Raw genomic sequence first — 21,206 nt, forward strand, 5'->3', positions numbered from 1 at the left:
AAAAAATAATGAATAGAAATATTTCCATGAAGCTTGGCAGGAATATGTACACTGTAGATGAACAACTGTTTTAACAAATGTTCAATAGAAGAATCCAGAATCCATGGAGGAAATAACATAACTGCTGATGTCGGATTCCATTAGGATCAGCACCAATGCACTACTAAATTATTACAGGATATTTTATGAACTGTTATTGATGATTTAGTGGTAAGCTAGGTTATGTAGCTTACAAGCTGTCACCTTTAAGGTGAGGCCAAAAGTGAGCCCAAGGATATATCCTAAAAGAAAATGTAACAATTATTATAGCATGTGTGTCAGCAAAGTTCATATGATTCATTGTCCTTCTGGTAATAGGAAAGCTGTCAGTGGGTGCTCTTGGGCATGGTTCAGCTAACTATATAAAGAATGTTCTCTTAAACATTCACCTACGGCTTGGGATTCAGAGGTTGTTTGTCTGATTAAATGGAAAGGAGGTAATTTAAAAGCATCTTCCTTTCCAGATCTGTTACTGTCAATTGGCTTTGGTTCAGAGGTTTCCAATCTGAAGTACATGAGGCAGCTGCAGAGGAACTCTATTAATATTCCTGCATAAAATGCTTTCTTAGCCCAGGTCAGCTCCCCTATGCACTTTTGATGCATTAGAACCTTAATGTTTAACTGAATCGACAAGTGATGGGTTTTACAATCAATGTGCACAAAGGACATGCCATTCTCAAGTAAGCTCACCATTTATTAACTATAATGATAAAGAGGAACATATCAGGTGGAGGTTAGTGCAGCGTTTTGTTCCTCTGCAGTTCATATATCGTACAAAATACACCCACCTGTGATATCATCTGGTATAAAAATGGACTGAAGCTCAGCTCTGTTTCAGTATTGAGTAAAGGAAAGTTGAGAATCCAGTTAAAATGAGGAGACATGTCAATCTAAATGTTCAAGCAAGGGCAAAAATAAATCTGTAGCATATTTTCCTTAATGTTTTGCCACAGGGTGATTTCCGAACTCGCAGCACAGATGTTTAAAATATGATACAACCTATCTGCTACAATGTTCCATGCTAATTCCTTCAAAAATATGTACTAATTTAGGGAAGGTTATGTTTTCTTTTGATGAAGTAGCTCAGCTCCCACCAGCATTTCCAGGAACTTTTCCATTGTTTTATTTTGTTTTTCTTTAACGGGTAATGTTGGAATGAAGTGGCAGGATCTTTCACAGAAAGGCTAACTTACAGTAGTTTCTGTATAATGCTCTACAGATGTAGATGTTCCCCAGATGTGAACAGACTAGAAACTTAGTTTTGTCTCTGGGAATTCATTCGCCATATAAATCTCCCAGCACATTCTTATCTGCTATGTAAATAAGATGTGGAATTCCAATAGTGTCTCAGCATTCTACAGCAGATGGTATAGTGAGATTTACCACACCATTACATTTAATGGGATTGAATTCATTTGGATATCTTGATGTTCACTCTGTCCTTCTCTGAGCAGCAGTGTTGCCAATGTTCCTGATTATATATGATTTGAGAGAGTGCTTAAAGAAGAAAAACCCCTTTATCTTAGAAATATGAGTATTTTCTGTCAAATTTTAAAGTGCATATGTATTGCATTTCAGAGGATTTATAAGCCCTATGAGAAAATGATATTTAATGAATATTCAACAAAGAACTTGAAGTCATTACATTCTAAGATTTTGTAAATATCAGCTATCCAGTTAACTGTTTTAGTACTAACTTCGTTATGTATTCATTTGGAAAGAAATGAGATTTTTATCTCACAACATCAGTGCAGACAGAGTGAAAACAGGAAAAAATACCTATGTTCATAAAAGCCTTTTAAAAACATAATCCAAAAAGAATTTTGTAATGTTCACTTTCAAGTAAAGCTGTCTCAACTTATGCAGCAATTGTACTGAATTAATAAATAATATTTTCAAAATTAAAGTGCAAACTGACGCTGCTAAAGCATAATTAAAAATGACAGTGTAAAACACTGTCAACTTCTTTTAGTGAATTATCTTTTCAAAAAATGCTGCTGCAAATGCCTTGATCTACTTGTTCCACAAATTCCTGCGCACCCAAAATGACATCTAAAATGTATACAGATGTTGTATGCAGTCATACATTAGCTGATGCTTTAAATTATTTTGTCTGCTTAACATTCTATCATTTCTGCAATACCATGTGTGGCCTAAAACTTTACTCAAAGCAGTCCTATGAATTTTGTCATGCTATTGCTACCATTCCTCATAGTAGGCGTATAGACCATCTTTCTATAATTAAACTTAGTGAGGATTTCAGAATTTTTCTGCCTTAAAAATTTCTAGATTTTCTAATTAAATATAAAACATTTCTTAAGTCTGACTTCAAGCACAAGATATCTTATATGTTTTATGCTTTTTTTACGAGTTGCAAACCAGTAATCTCATCAGCAGTGACACATTCTTTACTACAGTGCTAGGCAAGGACAGCTTTAATTAACACTATCTGTGGCAAACACCTCACCTTTCTTAATACCATGGGCAGGTAATAAGGTAGTTGACGCTCAGAATTCCTATTCCAGTGGACACTGTAACTTTTGATTTTAATTTGAAGATAAATGACACAAACAATTGTAGAACTAATGGAGTACAATGGAAAGGTCCAAAATATTGATGGTTTTGATCTAACCGATAAATAAGTGGTTCTGCCAAATTGTCAAACTGAAATGCAACAGAGTCACAGACACTTTAGAAATACTGGGACTGGGTTACTGGGGTGAAGGCTGAAGGAGTTCCAGGCTCCTGTGCTATCCTTCTTACTCAGAGCAAAATCAAAAGTGTCTGATTTAAAATTCTGGTTTTATGAAAAAGGCACAGTTATAATGGACTGAAAAATAAAGTTTACAGCAAGCTTACTTCCCCTAGCATCACATGAGTAGGGCAATGCAAGTTGGTTTTGCCCACACAGTTTTGCAGGTAGTGGCAAGGAAGGCACAGAAGCAGTGAGAGGCCCAATTGTTGCCCAGTGATCATGTCACTGTTCCATGTGCTCACTACACTGTGCACTAACCAAATGTAATCATTAGGAATACCTCTCCCTTAATCTGACTACAGTTTTGTCTACAAAAGAAAATGAGGAATTACAAGAAAATCACAAAAGTGGCAGAGTGTCATTCATGGTTCGTCTCAACAGCGGCTTATAACTGAAGTAAAAGTAATACACTAATGATATATCTGTATTGGCATTAAGGAAATTAGCTATGGGAGGTTGCTACGGAGGCCCAAAGGAGGTTTTTTGTTCTCTTTTTTTTTATTCACTCAGGATGCATTAGAGGATGGCTTTAAGAATTGCTGGTTTTTTGGGGGGGGGACGGGGGGAGAGGAGAGACAATAAAAAAGGCATTGTGGCTGTTTATTGTTTATTTAAAAAAAAGCAAAACTATAAAATCTCAGACACCTGTTTTTTTTTCTATATTTATGTTTTCACAGTGAAAAAGCTGTGTGATAGACAAAGTAATTCCCATCCAAAACCAAGACTCAAAATCATTCTATACACTAATTTGTTCTGGAGCATTTTTAGGACTTATTATACAGAAAAGTCCCCAACAAAGAAGAAGAGTCTCAAGTTGATTTCTGCTTCCTTTAATGTTGAACTTCTAATGACTCATGCTGGTTTAAACAGGCTGACGATTCCCCAAAAAATGAACCAAGGAAATATTGTTTTGTTTTGAAGATCTGGTTATTTTCTTTCAGAACCCATGAGATCGGGTTCTGTTCACACTTGCTTCTGGAATATCAGAGAAGCTCCATTACTTGCTGTACCCTTTGGAGTCCCAGCAGCATGAAAAACTCAGGAGAAAAAGTTCACACATCAAAGTTTTTAGAATCAGACTTTTAGGAAGAGAGTGACAAACACATGAGTCAAAGAAAGATCTCTCCATTTGTCTGTCTGTCTGTCCTTCCTTCTCCTATTTCATTTTTTATATTGTTTGGAATTTCCTAAGAAGGGGTATGGAGGTGTTGTGGTAATAAGTGAAGCAAGGAACTTAAGGAAAAATTTAGCTATGATAAATCTGAGTTCCACGGTTATCATCCAATTACCTACATCCAATGAGTCTACTCACCTTTTTTTCTTTTCCTCTTTTTTTAAGAAAACATTACAGGATACAATCATGAGCTAGTGGAGGACATGAATGTTACATGAAAATTATTGATACTCAAGTGAATTAGAAAATAGTAAATGAAATAGCTTTCATTTAATTGTTTGGGGGCAGCTGCATATGGAGCAAAGGAAAACATGTCTACATAGCCAGTGAAACCAACCCAAAGAGTGTAAGGGAATTCTCCAGTGAGATACACTTGATATATTACAAGAGTTAATCTTCCTTCTCTGTTGTAATCCCATGGTAAAACAAATTTTTCCACGCTTGCTAAAGTTGCTTGCTCACAAGCTGTGATTACTCATACTAGCCAAATTACCTGTGTAACTTGGAGCTGCCTGAACAAGTAGATGTTTTCTTTTCATTTTCAAAAAATGCTGGATGAAATTTAATCTCCTCTTTCTGTCTTGTCCTCAGTTTATTTGAAGGACTGATATACATTTTCACTTAAATTATTCTAAAAAACAGAGGATATGGTATTTACCTACAGTGTTTCATTAGAAGTGGGGATTAGCGCTCTCTAATTTCAGCTTCTTATTTAGTTTGTTGTAGAAATTAGTGGTTTCAGAGAATACTAAGAGGGTGCTATTAACTTAAATCAGCATTTTACATACGATACGATGGTGAATGGAGTCAAATCCAGCTGGCGACCGGTTGTGAGTGGTGTTCCCCAGGGGTCGGTGCTGGGGCCTGTCCTCTTCAATATCTTTATTGATGACCTCGATGAGGGCATTGAGTGCACCCTCAGTAAATTCGCAGATGACACCAAATTGGCTGGAAGCGTGGATCTGCCTGGGGGTAGCGAGGCCCTACAGAGGGATCTGGACAGGCTGGAGAGCTGGGCTGGAGCCAATGGGATGAGTTTCAACAAGGCCAAATGCCGGGTCCTGCACTTCGGCCACAACAACCCCAGGCGACGCTACAGACTTGGGGCGGTGTGGCTGGAGGACTGCGTAGAGGAAACGGACCTGGGGGTATTGATTGATGCTCGGCTGAACACGAGCCAACAGTGTGCCCAGGTGGCCAAGAAGGCCAATGGCATCCTGGCTTGCATCAAAAACAGTGTTGCAAGCAGGAGCAGAGAGGTGATTGTTCCCCTATATTCAGCACTAGTGAGGCCGCACCTCGAGTACTGTGTCCAGTTTTGGGCCCCTCACTGCAAGAAAGATATTGAGGCCCTGGAACGTGTTCAAAGGAGGGCAACAAAGCTGGTGAGGGGTCTGGAACACAGGCCATATGAGGAGAGGCTGAAGGAGCTGGGAATGTTCAGCCTGGAGAAGAGGCGGCTCAGGGGAGACCTCATTGCTCTCTATAACTTCCTGAAGGGAGGCTGTAGTGAGCTGGGGGTCGGCCTCTTCTCTCGTGTCATCAGTGATAGGACCAGAGGGAATGGCTTCAAGCTACGGCAGGAGAGATTCAGGCTGGACATTAGGAAGTATTACTTTTCAGAAAGGGAGGTCAGGCACTGGAGTGGACTGCCAAGGGAGGTGATGGAGTCACTGAGCCTGGGGGTGTTCAAGGAAAGGCTGGATGTTGTGCTGAGGGACATGGTTTAGTGGGAGCTATTGGGAATAGGTGAACGGTTGGACTGGATGATCTCTTAGGTCTTTTCCAACCTTGGTGATTCCATGATTCTATGATTCTATGATTCTATGATACATGGGTTAGACATTTGTTCTAGAGACACTAACACAGTCCATTCTCACTGTTACCCAAGACGTGATGGTTTCCCAGTTCAGAAAGGAAGCAGGCTCCGCAGAAGTACCCATGATAGCAACTCCAGATGGGAAAATATTTAGAAATCAGTGTTTCTACCTACCTATCTTTGATCACACAGTGAGTAACTTCTTCCTCTACAGATGTTTCCACTGCCAGCAGGAGAATCTGCTGCCCTGTCAGGTGCTAGACAATATGAGTTTGTTATCTAAAACTAGCCCTGAAGATATTTCTAATTCTTGAGGAAGACCATTATTTTGTAGTCCAAAAGGAAACATTTTTTCATTTCTTTAATTTTTTCATTAGTCATCATTTCTATATTTATTTTGTTTTAATCCTACCACTAAGCTGAAAATTTCAACTATTGCTTCTATCACAAATTTCTTGATGACTATTCTAAATTTCACATTGCTCATAGCTATGAACCAGATAAATTTGAGCTACAGACTGAACCTAGAATCCTGTAAATCAGAAGTCACCACAGGTACTCCGTGTTCTTGTTAGTCAGTCCCTAGGATTTAGATAGGGAAAAAAATTTAAAACAGGAAAATAATATACTGTTAAAGTTGATTAGCTGGCTGTAGTCTCCTAGATACAGAAGATTTCCTCCTTTTGCACAGCAGGTGCATGCATGACTTATGCAGGAAAAGCTCAATTTTGTAAAGGTTAAATTTGATCAAATTGATTAAGTACAGATTTTTCTTCCATTCTATCAGTACCACTTTTATGCTTACTGGTTAGAAACCTGTTTCCCCAAAGCCATAGTAACTTCCCTACTTTATTCTGTCTGATTATTAAGTGTCACAATGTCAAATAAAGAAACCTTTCACATGTAACTCTAAAATGCATTAACTAGCCCTTGCAAAAATATTTCTCTTCACCTGTGACGAAGAAAGTAGCAATTAATTTCTCCCAGCCCATTACATGTGGCACCTCAAACCTCAGACCAGGTGACAGGCTTACTTTAGGTAAAAGTACTTTTTCTTTTAGTGGGTCAGAAGAGCAAAGTGTTCAAAACTATCACACACTGAGAGGAATAAATTGTTTTCATCACTTGATCAAAACTGAAAATACAATCTAGGATCTGCAAATTATTTAAATCAGGCTAAGTATTACATCTATGATTAGCATCGCTGACTTTTAGAGACTTTCTTGTGTGGATAAAGTTAAATACATGCTTGTGGTCCGCATAGGACTGGGACAATAGCTAGCCCCACCTCTGAGGGACTGCATGCTTTAAATTCCCACTCAAAGTCTCTGGTAGCAAACAGTGCTCAATATCTTGTGGAAGATGCTGGACTTAGGGGAAGACCTGCCTTTGCACCTGGGCTGATGGTTGACTGTGGGCACAGTTTCAGATCCTCTCCATGAAAAGCCTTTGCACTTCCAGGAATGATAATGGAATTTATTCAGGGTCATTAACTATGCAGAGACAGCTGTGAGCACCACGAAGATTTACTTAGCGTGAGGATATAAGAATTAACCAATCTCCTAGATTACAGATAGAAATTTGAGCTCCAAATCCATTCAGATCAATGCTAAATGAATCATTAATATTCTGTACGAAGCAGAAAATGAAGCCGACGAAAGCTGATCCCACTACCTTGTCATTACATTCTCTATTACCACAAGTTCATCCAAAATTGCAAATCATTACCGCTTCTCTGGCATCTGCCACACTCCACTACTGTCCCTGGAGCACTCAGGGAGTCAAATATGTTTACTAAAGCATAAAACTACTAACACCACTCATCCATGGTTACACAGACACATCTGAACATTACTTTAAAAGTGTCATAGACCTTATATTTATTGTTCTGAATAAACATTAGTCTCACGAGCGGAGAAACACCAAAGGCTGGAGACTGGTAATTACTCACAGGATAGGTACACTGCCATTAGCTGCAATGAAAGCTTCTCTGTGTTTCCATGTCAGCAGATTTCAGTGCTAAGGAACAGTATCTTGCCTCAGACAGGAGAATTTAACTCCATGCTTCTTTAGTCTTATGTACTTAGGCAATAGGAGCGTAACGTTGCGGGATGTTTGGCTGGGTTTTGACACAAATTGCACTAGACATGGTACATGGGTAATTAGCAATGCATACAGGCTCTATCTTTAATCCAAGCCTTTTAATATAGTCTCAGAAACTGACATTTGATCCAACCAAAATATTTCACGACATTTTCATTTTCTCAGAAGCTGTACTCCTACAGCACTGATAAGATTCCAGAATAAATTCTGATGCTCTCAACAACATTTTGTGGTGCTTATTTTTAACTGTTTTCAGCTGTACTTGATTTTTAAAGCTAAATATTTTATTGCTTTAAAACGTGCTAATATTAATTTTGTAATGAAAAAATGGCACCTTTTTTTAACTTGCCTTTTCAGAGTAAACAAATAGAAAAAATTAGTTACTGAGCTCTAGTAAGGCTATTTTCTGCAAACAAAGATTAAATTGATTAAATTGTCTATCTGATAGGAACTTGATAACAATTGAGGAGATACAAAATTGTTACCCACAGTATTACATTCTTAATTAGAAAGGACAAGAATCTTTCCCACGTGATTTCCTTATAGTCTTGTATAAGTCTGTGATGTATAGCAGCAAGGCATCAGGGAAATCAAGACCAAATCAAAAACGGTTGATAGCCAGATCAATCGTGTTCTGTAAAATGTCATTTGAAAGATTGTGACCCAGGAAGAAGTATATATTCACCCAAGACTCTGAAGTGCACTGATGCTCATTATACTCCTAAGATGGCAGAGACATCTGTTTAATAATACAACCATTCCCATCCATTTTTTAACCTACGTTATGGGAAATCATCAAAAAGAAATGGGAGGTAGCCCTGTAGAGCTGTTCAAAAATTAAGTGTTCACTCATTCCATTCCTAGTCTTTCACTGATGTGCTATGTGAAATTGAGGAAGACAAGAATAATAAAAAGTTACAAACATACTGAAGTGTCACTATTTCTCTGGAAGCTCCAAGATCAAAAGCCAATGTGTGTTTTAGCACATTGCAGTTTCAGGGCTCATAGAAATGGAATTATTCTGATTTATATCAGCTACTGGCCTCACCCAAGGCCGTTAGTCTCTGAGGGGTGAGGTTGGCAGCCTGGATTGCTGCAGATAATATACCTCACCAGAGCCTGGTAGGCTGCCTTTGCAGTTACACAGCACCCACAGTGTGGAAATCAGGGCAGGAGGCCCTGCACGCCAATTGCAGCCAAGGAAATGCACCAGAAGGCTTTTTATTACATATCTCTCAACCTCACAGAAGACAATAGGCAGCCTTGTTTTTCTTTAGTGAAAATCTGCCTCTCTGCATTGCTCAGATTCAGCTCACAATCAGATGCTGTGCAGATCAGTGCCCAAAATATCAATCCAGCCAAATGTTTGCCAGAGCTTTAGGGAAACCTTACAGTCTCCGAACTATTTGCATTCTGAGCTGAATGTTTTATTTTCAATCCTGCTGGCATCTGCTATGTTTTTACAATCTTTTAGATGGTTTACTCTGATTATTAGCAAGTAACCAATGTGATTTGATGTTCTTTTCACTTCTCCCTCCTGCTAGTATAGAAAGGCAGCAAACTATACCTGAAACTGCTAAGAATTGGTTCCTCCTGTTTGATTTGACATTTTAGCTGTGGCTTGTTCTTTTTGTTGTTTTATTTGTTGTTTTTTTTAAGTTTACTTTTTAGTGTCCAACCATCCTTAGAAAAACAGAATGTAGGTGCCATGCAAATACCTCCCAAGATCTACTCCAGCTACTTTTTTATCTCTGGCATTTGTTGGCACCTTTTCTTTCCAGTTTCCATCCAACATCTTAGCAACTTACTGTTCTTATTTTCTGAATCCACAAACAATTTTTTCAGTAAAAGGCCTTTCAATAATGCTTCCTTATGTTGCCCCTCTTCTTCCCAGAACCTTTCCTTAGCAGCTGGCAATCTCACCTATTTATCCACTGGCAGAACTGAAACTGATGGATTTTCTCTTTCTATACATGTACTTGAGCTCAGCCTTGGCACTCCAAGTTGGGAAAGAAGTGATGGCGAAGACAGCTAAGGAGATTCACGTTGAAATATAGAAGCAGCAAGCAGCAGCTGTGGCCCTTGAACAAAACACAAGCTTAGAAAATGCACCTTTTTAATTTATCTAACAAAAGTGGATGATAGTGGTGTGGGATGGATTCTAGCTGCTTCAGGCTGGATGAGCAACAACTCAAGGATCCTCAGGAGTCCTCGCTTAACAGAGTGCTGATTCTCCCTCTGGTTTGCTTTCCAATACTTTGAAAGCACTAATGAGCGTTTTAAATCAAAGCCTATCTCAAATATTAATGATGTTTGAATGTGCCTCCCATTTAACGTAAAGCAGTACATAGCATTTTTCAGCTGATTTTATTTTTTTTTTAAATAGATTTTGCATTCTAACTGGCATTAGCAGGAGACCTCTGAGTGGCATTACCACATTAAGGGTGCTTAGTTCCCTGCTTGTCTTTATCCCAGCCACCCAATGAGTAACAGTTACAGCCAAGCTTGTGGAAAATCCTCTCAGAAATTGTTTCAAATGCAAACACCTCGTATGCCTCTTGATTTAGGACCTCTTTTTATTTCATATTTTTGTAGGACTTGGCTGCCAACAGAGGTATAACGCATTGCATTGTTTATATGTATAACACTATGACAAAGAGCTCATGTTTAGCGGCAGCTCACAAGGGCTGTTTTCCTTTTGGGGGGTAGGTTGTGCCAAAATGAGAGGAAATAGCATTTCCTCTGAGAGTAATGAGCAGCTGGTGCTTTTGCCCTGGTGTTTATGGGATGTAATAGGCACAGTGGCACATTTGGAACTGGTTGGGGAGAAAACTAAATGCTGCTTTCTTTTATCTTTATCACCCCCTTTCCCAAGAAGGATTTTCAGTTTCTATGCTTTATACTAATTTTAGAAAATGCAATAAAAATTAAATCACAGCACTTTGCCACGACGTAGTAGGATATTACAGTCTATGCTTGGTAAAGATAGACTGTTTTTATCAGCTGGAATCATAAAAGCTAAGATAATAAAATATTTTTAAAACTACTCCAAATAGATTTTGGAAGAATTAAAGCAAAGGGAAGGCACATGGAAATGATACTGGGAGAGGAACCACTGAAATTGCCAAAAACTGTACATCTGCTCTTTTGGCCATTGTCTGACCTTACTGTGCATTCAAAAATGTGCATTCTCATACTGTGAGACTTTAATCCAGTGACAGGACAGCAGTAGAAGAACTTAAAAGTACTAATACCTCTAAAAAGCATTTACTAGTTTCTCACTCACTGTAAATTGATATAGCTCCACTGACTGTGACAGAGAAGAGTAACTCTTCAAAAATGATACAAACCCATTGAAACAGAACCAGAATCTGCTCCTTTATTCACAGCACTTCAAAATGACTGATTAGACCATTATTCATTGTGAATGGAGGTGGCAAACAATGTTCCACAGATAATGTCCTCTTCATCAGCCATACTAATTGGTATTTGTGATCTTGTAAATATTGCATAAACTGATGATACACACTTGATAACAGTACAGTAGCCAAAGATTATTTATTTGTGTTGATATAATGTGCTGAAACACATAATTATTTATCTCACTAGCATTCTTTACAAGGATCACCACTAATACAAAGAGTTATGTCATTCTCAGGTAGCAATGTCATATTGGTGATTTTAGAAATGAGGTTATGGGCAAAGAAAGATATTCTTCCTAGATGGCTTCAAAAAGAGAATCTTAAAGGATGCAACGTAGATATTATTTGGCTAATGAACAAGTCTAAACCCATGTTAAAGGAATTGCTCTCCGCCATGACTACATAAAGCTTTAGAAATGGTTCTTTACTCAACATTGACTAAAATTTGGCCACATTTTAGAGTTATTTTTTGCTTTTCTGAAATGATGAGCTTACTCAAAAGTTGGAAGTGGGATACATATTTAGGGCATACAAACATGAATTTAAAAGCCTGCCATAAGAATCCTATTTGAATAACATGTTTTTTGACATTTCACTGGAGAAATGTATATTTTATGGCCATGTTTTGGAAAGTTTGAAATCGATTGTAGTTTCTCAAGTGTTCACAGTATCCACAAGACAAGAAACCTCTGTTAGCATGAATGTTATTTGCTTGGATTATATTAATTTCTCACATTGATTCAATGTGGCTTCACACCCAGAACTGTGGGTTCAGCACATCTGTAACATCTTAGGCATAGTTTAACTCAGTCAACAATTCTGATGAATCATAGAATCACAAAATCATAGAATGGCCTGGGTTGAAAAGGAACACAATGGTCATCTAGTTTCAACCCCCCTGCTATGTGCAGGGTCTTCAACCAATAGACCAGGCTGCCCAGAGCTACATCCAGCCTGGCCTTGAATGCTCTCATGGATGGGGCATCCACGACCTCCTTGGGCAGTCTGTTCCAGCGTCACTATGCTCTGTGTGAAGAACTTCCTCCTAATATTTAACCAAAATCTACCCTGTCTCAATTTAAAACCATTCCTCCTTGTCCTAAATGAATTTCTGTAATGAAACAAGTTGAAATGAAACAAGCTGATGGTCAGGCTGCCTTGACATCTCCCTCAGTAGATTATCAAACACAAGAGGTTTTCACCCTTTGGTTTTCACCCAAAACTTTCTTCCTCATCCAGAAGCTGCCACACCTTCCTTTGCCTTGTCTCCAACCTGCCTTCTTAGACATCTATTTAACCTCACACTTCCTTTACCTTAGCTCTTTCACTGCAGTAAGTGAGAGCTTGCTTCCAAGTAGTTCTGCATCTGGAGAGCTATGAAGACAACTTTCTAATCCAGGGTAAGAAAAAAATACAGGGTCATACTTACAGCTAGATACCTCAACTGTTAGCTGGGTGCTGCTGGAATATTTGTGCCCAATTTTCTGATGAAGACACCTGCTTTTCAGTGTGAGGATGGGCACATCGCAATCTCCACTATTACTCATCCTTTTTTTCTGTCTATCCTTTCTGTTCGGATTTTTCTACACATTTTAGATAAACTGCAATAAAATCCCAGTTAAGCTGAATCACCAGATCCTCTTCTGTGAAATATGACATGTTGCAAAACTGTGTTCCTTTTGAAATCACGAGGTATTTTAGCTTTCCCTTCAGTAGTAAGCTGGATCGTATTCATGAATCTTTAAACAGTACCCTGAATGACTCCTTGGAGAAGAAGGAACTGCAGTAGTAGTTGAATTTCTTTGAGTTACGATCATTACATGCATTTCTAGAAGAGATCAGGTGTGCTCCAGCTTCATCTCTGCTACTTCACAAAGCTCATGGAGCAAGCAATCTCAGAGCACACACCTGAACTCCAGAGCTCCTTCTTACAATTCCTTGTGATAAAAGAGAAATGTATTTGGAAAAGCATTTTAGAAAAAAATGCAACACTTCAGCCTTCTAGTCCCCAGACTGCATGGTTAGATAGCATTTAGGAATCAAAACAGACAAGCAACTAGTCTGGACATTTGTACAATCCCTCCAAGAATGGAGAGAAGTTTTCTGACATTAGCAACATCTTTAGGAGGATTTCTGTTTCATAAATTCTTTTCATTCTGTTCTACTCCTTCCCTTAAGTTCTTTTCATCTAGTCTACTGGCTCCTTGCTCTCTTTTTGTCAGAGGCTGTAAGATGGCAGTCACTAGGGTCACAAGGTCTTGCATGATCTGACCCAGAAAGGCTCTGTTAGGAGAGTTAAATAATTATTGGTAAATAATACACAATATTATTCAGCTTAGCTGATGCAAACTCATTTAAAGGCCCACTCCTTACCGTAAAAATATAGTCTTTCCCTGCCTATCTAGCAATGACTCTATTGTTTTTCATGGGGAGCTGTGAGCAAACTAATTTTTAGCCTGACAGCACATCGATATTGACTCTTTTGTGTGTTTCTCCAATAAACAGCTGCATTGCACTCTTGAGCTGTGCTTATCCTGCCGGTAAAGTTTGTGTGCTCATGGCAAAATATGTCCAATTGCCTACCAGAGGAGGGTGACAGAGCTTAGAAATATCACTATTTTATGCTTTTGGTCCCCTAAACACTCCCCAAGTGCAGGGCTATACTTGTCTACTCAGACCAGTCTGGACAAATGTCAAATCTGATTCAAAATACCCAAAGGCCATTTCAGCTACCTGGGATCATCGAAGCATGGGATTCTCACAACAGCCTGGCAGTTAATGAATTGAATCCATTTATAAAGTATTTTACTTGATGCATGAGGAGATCTGTAAAGTACCTGCCACCATGATGTACACTTGCTTATTGTGTTAAAATTCTTCAAATAGTTTGTAGTCAGCTGGCAGGTATAGCATCTACATCCTCAGTGACACTTATGTATTGATCTATATTGAACATATGTATCTAACTGTACATATGTACATGACTATAGTAAACCAGGTCCCAAATCAGCCAAGAAGACTCCTGAAGGACATGCATTTATTAGCTCCTTCCTGTTCCATTTCAGCTATTTTTAAATCCCAAAATAGCATCCCTTCTGATTCACCAACCCCATTGGAATACTCTGTAAAGATTTGATCAGCTTGTCATGCCAGAACCACACAGATCAGTGTAAGACCATTATAATAGCACATAAAAAGAATGGAATGATCTTTTGCATCTTTATTTACTTCTATTAGAAAGTGTTGTGGAGACTTAGACATGAACAGTTTCTGCTTTCTCCAGGAAAAGATAATATATCCTCTTAAAGGTATTAGACTCCTGTGTACTGTTTTTCCCCATTTGGTGTCCTTAATTCCCCCTTCTGAACACTTGAGCATTTGCAATCAGCACACAATGACACTTACTAATAACAACTGAACTACAACACCCCATCATAATGTTGTTCTAATAACATATATAACATCATATAATGCAACTAATGTGGAGCAGATTCACCGTGCAGAGTCTCAAGTCTCTCCAGACCTACATGTTTTAATTTTCCCTCTGGTACATCTGCTGTGAAGCGCGACCCCTGCTGAGCCCAATACAACCCAAAGTTGTGTCTTCTGCTGTAATTCTGATCCTCAATTCAAATTCTGGCACTTGGCTTTAATTTCTCAGAAACTGACAGATGCTGGATCAACACAACAGCATGCAGAAAACTGTGTGTCATTTCTGCTGTCTTTATTATGCTTATTATTCTCTATTGGAGAGGTGGCCAACAATCAAATTCAGTAGTACACCTTCTTGTTACATTATATGCCACATTACCAGCAACGAGAGAAATATGAGAGACACATATGGAACAAGGAAGAAGTGTTAGTTGGCTAGGCTCTACCACAGACTTTGCTAAATTTCAGTGCTGTTCAGTTTGCATCAACTAGAAATGGGAAAACATTCAACGATGAAATTATCAATTTTTTTTTCTGCTAAATTGTGTTCTTAGTAACACACATACACATAAATATAGGAATAGAATGGAACAGCTGTTCTGTCAGCATTACAAGAGTGAGAGACTGCATGGTTTGGGCATTCCTAAGGTCCCTGAGCTCTGCAGTTCCTTCCCTGCTCCTCCCCAGAGCACAAAAAGCACAAGTGAATGTCTCTTGTAGACCTCCCTCTCCCCAGAGTAGGAAGAGATAATAGAAGCCCTTATTCAACAGAGAGAAGAAAGCTTGGACTTGTGCCAAGGATTTTTATCTGTCTTTGGTAGTACAAGCCTAACAAATGAGTAACTCATAAGTGCTCTCTGAGCTGCTCCGTAAGATAGAGTTAATGACAACCTTAGCGTGCTTTGTTTTCCTCACATTATTTATGAGTATACAACAGTTGACTAATATCACTAAAATACTCCTATTGCCATGAAAAAGCAGAGTTCCACATGTGTGCGTGCATGTTTTGTTAGACAGGCACAGCTGAACACACATTACTGAGCTAAATCAAGTTTTAACATCCACAATGATTGTCCTGGGCATCTCTAGATACAAATTTCTAGAGAGATCCACTAGATGTCTTATAAATACTCCACCTTCCTAACCATTTATCTGAAGAGTAAGTCCTGCCTGCTCTGGCTTACTGGTCCTTCCCAGCATATGAAAGTAGGGAAGCACTTTACCAGGCTAAGCACCTCAGGCCTTTATTCTTATATTAGTAGATTACACTTTCTTCTTCTTATCTGCACTTTCCATGAGATGTTTCTCATCTGAGAGAGGCTAAGGAGCTCTGCAAGTCCTTTCTATGCTCCTTCCATCAGATAGCAATCCTTCCCTGCTTAACATGAAACACTACATATTTTTGGCAGACTGTTTTCTGAAAGGGCAGGCTGAGGAAGAGACTGGGGGAAAACCTAGAAGGTATTAGACGTATTTAGCAACATACTCTTAGCAAGAACAATTTAAGATTGTTACAATTGTAACTAACAGTAATCCTGGAGGATAAACTGTGATTCCCGAAACCCACGCTAACTTAACATGTAAGGTATTTCTTGTTTGTTTAAAAAGGTGGCAAAATACCATGAAGAACAATAATAACAAAACTTATGCCATCTTCTATGGAATACAAAAAGTTTGATTGGCTGACTTTTTGCAAGCTTGTTAAATGAGAATTTTTACTTTTCTTCTTTGGCAACATTCCCTGCTTTTTTCTCTAAGGCCACCCTCTCCCCACCTCACTCTCAGCTTCTGAAAAAAATGTAGAAATAAGTGTACAATCATGTTTGTTATTTGTTCAGGGAAAAACATCTTTTTCTTTCACCAAACAAAGAAAAAATTGTGGAAAAATTTCTTTAAGGTGACTTTTGATGGTAAAGGCAAGTGTTTAAAAGATTTAAAGAGATCTGTATTTATTTATGTGGTACAGAATAGATTTATGATCTTTTCAATGCTAATTTATAGTATAAGCACTTGAGGGAAATGCCTATACTGAGCTGTACAGTGCAAGGCTACATGACAGCATGCAAAGGGTTGCAGTTCCTTAAACCATTGCTCTATCCACAGAGGTAGAGAAAACACCAGCCATGGCTCTGCATGGTAAATGAATGAAAGCCCAACTCTTTCTCCCTTTTATGTTTCATACATCAGAAACTCACATATGAAAATAAAATGATTAGGAGTCTAGCATGCTGCTGGATTACTGAGCTAACAGTAGCTCACCCGAGCAGCATGTTTTACATAGTTTTCATATCTACAAGGCACTGGCAAGCTATCAAAATAACACCAGTAAAGCAGTTGAGCACTGTGCAAAGCAGACTTTCAGAGAACTGCACTTCTGTCAGCTATATTACGAAGACCTTGTGTTAGAATGGAGCCTTTCTTTTCTCACTGTTTTAGATTTGACCATAATATTTTTATGACGTGTGATTTGACAACGCTGTTTAAGCAGCACTAACTGTTTCCAGTCTACGCAGTCTTGCTGATAGTTGTCCTAATACATGCTAACACTTGCAAGAAACTATGTGCAAACACGATAAAGCAGTAAAAGTAAGACTGAGGGTTTCCTAATGATAAACACACTAAGGGATTTCAGACTACCTCACAGTAGTACGTGTCCACAAGCATAATTTCAAATATAGCTCTATTTCTATGCTCTGGACCTGAAACTCTGTCTTTTTTTCCACTATTCATTTATTGTAGATGCAGCTTTTTCTTTTTCTTTTCCATTTCTTCTTACCTAGGTTAATATTACTGGGGAAGAACCGCAGTTGAGCAATGAATAGATCCATAGTGACAAGGCTTGCAGAATGTATTATTATGAATGACACAAGTTTGTAGCATTATTTAGTGGACAAAAGACTGTTAAGAAATTTGGTAAATGATTATGTGGGCACTGTTAACTGCTGAAGCAGAAGTCCTGGTTCTGTGAGACATTGCAGCTTTGGGAGCTATTTAGTCTCATTTATAATGTATGTAAAATAAACATCATCTGTGTGAATGGTGAGTGTGAAATGTTAGAGATTTACACCTACTTCATATTCATGCTGTACTCCTTTTAGTAATTATAGAGATGAACAGAACTGGCTAGACAGTATTCTTATGGTTTGCATTTGTAGAAAGCAAGCCTAGAAAGCTTAGTTTCCCCTTGTCTTCACAGCCACTGCAAAGAAATTCAGAGCAGAGATAATGTAGTGCCAGTCTTTTCTGAAAGTGATGCAAGACAACTAAGGACCAATGTAAGTGCGATTAAACCCAAAGGCAAAATAGTCTGACAGGGAATGTAAGGGTCTCACCTGTTTTCTTTTTTTTAATTCTGGAAAAGAAAATGTGGTAGTAGTAGCAACTAAGCCTACAGCAGTCTCAGTGCTTACTCTTTCATTTCTTGTATGAATACAACTGTTAAAAGCTCAGGAATGACTCCACTCGGTGAGGGTTAGAAAGAGGTCTTTCAGATTTTGGACAAAAAAGGCTTAGATGTGCTCCAAATCTCCCTGTGCAGCCACAGATTTCATGGCTGATCAGTGCTTCTTATCTCTACTCCTGAATTTAAATTCAAAATGTTTGTGCTAGCTATATGCATAATGCATATGCCTAATATATTAAAATGCATTTCAAGTTTAGAAAGCCAAGTAATTCATTTAATTTTGACATGACCATCCTCCACTTACAGCCATTCACACTCTAGTGATCAAAACACAGGAATAAATCCATTTAACTCACAAGCCTAGTTCTCCAATCTTTTACTTAGTATCCAGTTTTAGGTCATATGAACAGGGAACGTAATGAATAAATCATTATCTTCACTCTGTGCTTCATCTGGTCACCCCTGCTGGTGCCTACTTTCTTCAGTGCGTTATTGAAGCAAACATACTTCAACGTTGTGTAGATGTCAGTCAGAGAAGACAGCCCACATGTGCTGTAGCTAGCGTGTATGTAGCATGTTGTCACCAAAGCAACATCTGTCTGATGACTCAGAGTAGAAGTGGCTCTGTTTGTTCCATGTTGAAGAGAGAGAAGCAGTACTTTGATGTTCTAGCATGCATCAGAGTACCAGACATATGCACAGCAGAGACAACTGCAAGCAGCACAGTCTGGTTTCATTTCATGCATTTTAGGTATTTTCCAAAGTTACACCACTTAATTCTCAAAGTAGTGAACCACTTTGTGACATCCTTAAGTAATATAATCCTCCTCCTTTCTTTAACACACCGACTGTCAATACACTCCATAATGTAACCCTGCCAAAAATAATGACAAGTTCTGCTCATTTACACAAAAGAAACAAACTGCTGAAACATGCCCCATTTAAACATGATTTTCAAACCATCTCAAGGGAGTTTTTAGAAACATGAAGCAAGATAATTAATATAATGCTAACAGCTACAAAAAATCTTATTTTTTCTCCAAATGGTATTCATATCTGACTCATGAGCTTGTGGTTTTGAGTTCCCAGCTTCACACACCTTTAAGAAATTTAATTTTCTGCAGATGGCTGCACATAGTATTCTTTGAAAAATCAGGAGCCTTTCAGGTGTTTCAAGATGAGCCTCCAGAGAGTAAGGCACCACATTCTTTTTGTCACTCTACAGAGCATGAGCCTGAAAGTCCAGCTCAAGGCAGTGGCTATCCAGATGAGCTGCCAAGCTGCTGCCAATCATTCTAGCCAGGATGCCAGAGTGCAGCAGTGCAGGGACAGAGGACAGAATGTGAATACTTTTGGGTCCATGCCTAAGTAGATTAGGGGGAAGAAGAGCCTCCTGCTAGTTAAGCATGGAGATACAGCCTCCAGGGAGGAGACAGAACCAGCAGGGAGCAAAGCTTGCCAAAGATGGTTTCTAGCAGCTGATTCAGAAATCATCTGTGATTTTTAACAACCAGTTGCACTGAAATGTGCTCCAGCAGAGTCCTGCAGCTAGTTAAGTTATAATGGAAAGAGCCTGTAGCCAGTTTGTAATCTCACTGCTTAAGAGGAACAGAAATTAGAGGGGATACAGCCACTACATGCAATATGCCGGCTCAGGCACTGCTCACAGAGGCATTCAGCAAGAGTTGCCCTCTTTGGAGGATGCAGTAGAAGTCTGCTTCAGTCTGGAGCACAGTCTTCAGCAACCGAGCAAATGAAATCCTAAAGATTGCAGAGTCAGCTAAATTAAAATGCCACCTTCCTGCAACAGTGCTCCTGCAGTCATGGCCTGCTCATCATCTCCATGAAGAGTTCTTATTGCTGTTTGTGTAATAACATCCCCTCCTGAAATGGTGTTTCTTAAACTTGCACCATATTTCATTAGCTCCTGCCATTTCCCATAACAATCTCTTTGAATTGCAGAATGTTATTCAATTTAGTTACTATTTGGATTTCTTCCAGAGCTGTATGGCTGTGAGAATGGCACAGAAAATAACAACATTGGCTTGTATTATTTTCGACAGCTCCCTTTGTTGTTTTCTGATGATGATAAATGTGTGGTGAGATAGCTGAGAATGTAATCAACAGTGCTGATTTTGTATTCACCTATATTTCACTATAGTATATCTTTTGCAATTTTAGTAGTCCATGTCCTTTTATGTTCTTCACACTGCAGATGCTGCTATTATAAGGGCAATTTTTTTCTCATCAAAACCAAAGTGCATAAAAAAAAAAACTTGTGTGAGTCCAGAATGGAACAGAAGACAAAATTGAGCCCCATTTTTTTCCCCAGGAATTTTCAACAATTCCTGAAAAACACCAAAGATGAGCAAAAAGGAAGATAAAACAATAACATACTCCAGATACATACATGTAGAACATATGTTCTACAATAGCAATAACATACTCCATCGGGAATTACTGATTTCTCAGCAGAGTGCAATGTAAACTTCATAAATTGAACTTTTCATTGTATATCTATAATCTTGTAGCTTCAACTGTGCAACTATGGCATCTCTAGTTTATTGTTTTATGTTATAGGAAATGTTTATCACTTAAACCTTTATGCTGCTGGTTTTCATGTTATCTGCCAGTACAAGGACATTTCTGATAGCTCTATGATATATATAGAACTGGCCAAACAACATGGATTTAGTTGGATTGAAGGCTTCTATACCGCACTGAAGTTCATCTCTGGCTTTACAAGCAGTTGATCAGAGTCCAGATCTTTGCCTGGTTTATGTAAGCAACTGCTTGACAAAACCTTATCCCAATTCTTCAATACATGCAAGACTGAAATCCCTCCTTTAATTAATCAGTTAAGTACATAACTTGACTTTAATTTTGGTCTCAGCTTGGCTTCCCTCTTTCAGCCTGTAGCATAGAAAGTTAAATCTGTTACTGTGAAATTAAACAATACAGAGACTGAAACTGACGAAAAAAACAAAAAACAAAAAAACAACTATGGCAAGGAATTATTAAAAAAAAAAAAAAAGAAAATACCTTGTCCCAAAGCACTT

The sequence above is a fragment of the Tetrao urogallus genome, assembly GCF_951394365.1.
Source record: "Tetrao urogallus genome assembly, chromosome: 9".
Taxonomy (NCBI): Eukaryota; Metazoa; Chordata; class Aves; order Galliformes; family Phasianidae; genus Tetrao; species Tetrao urogallus.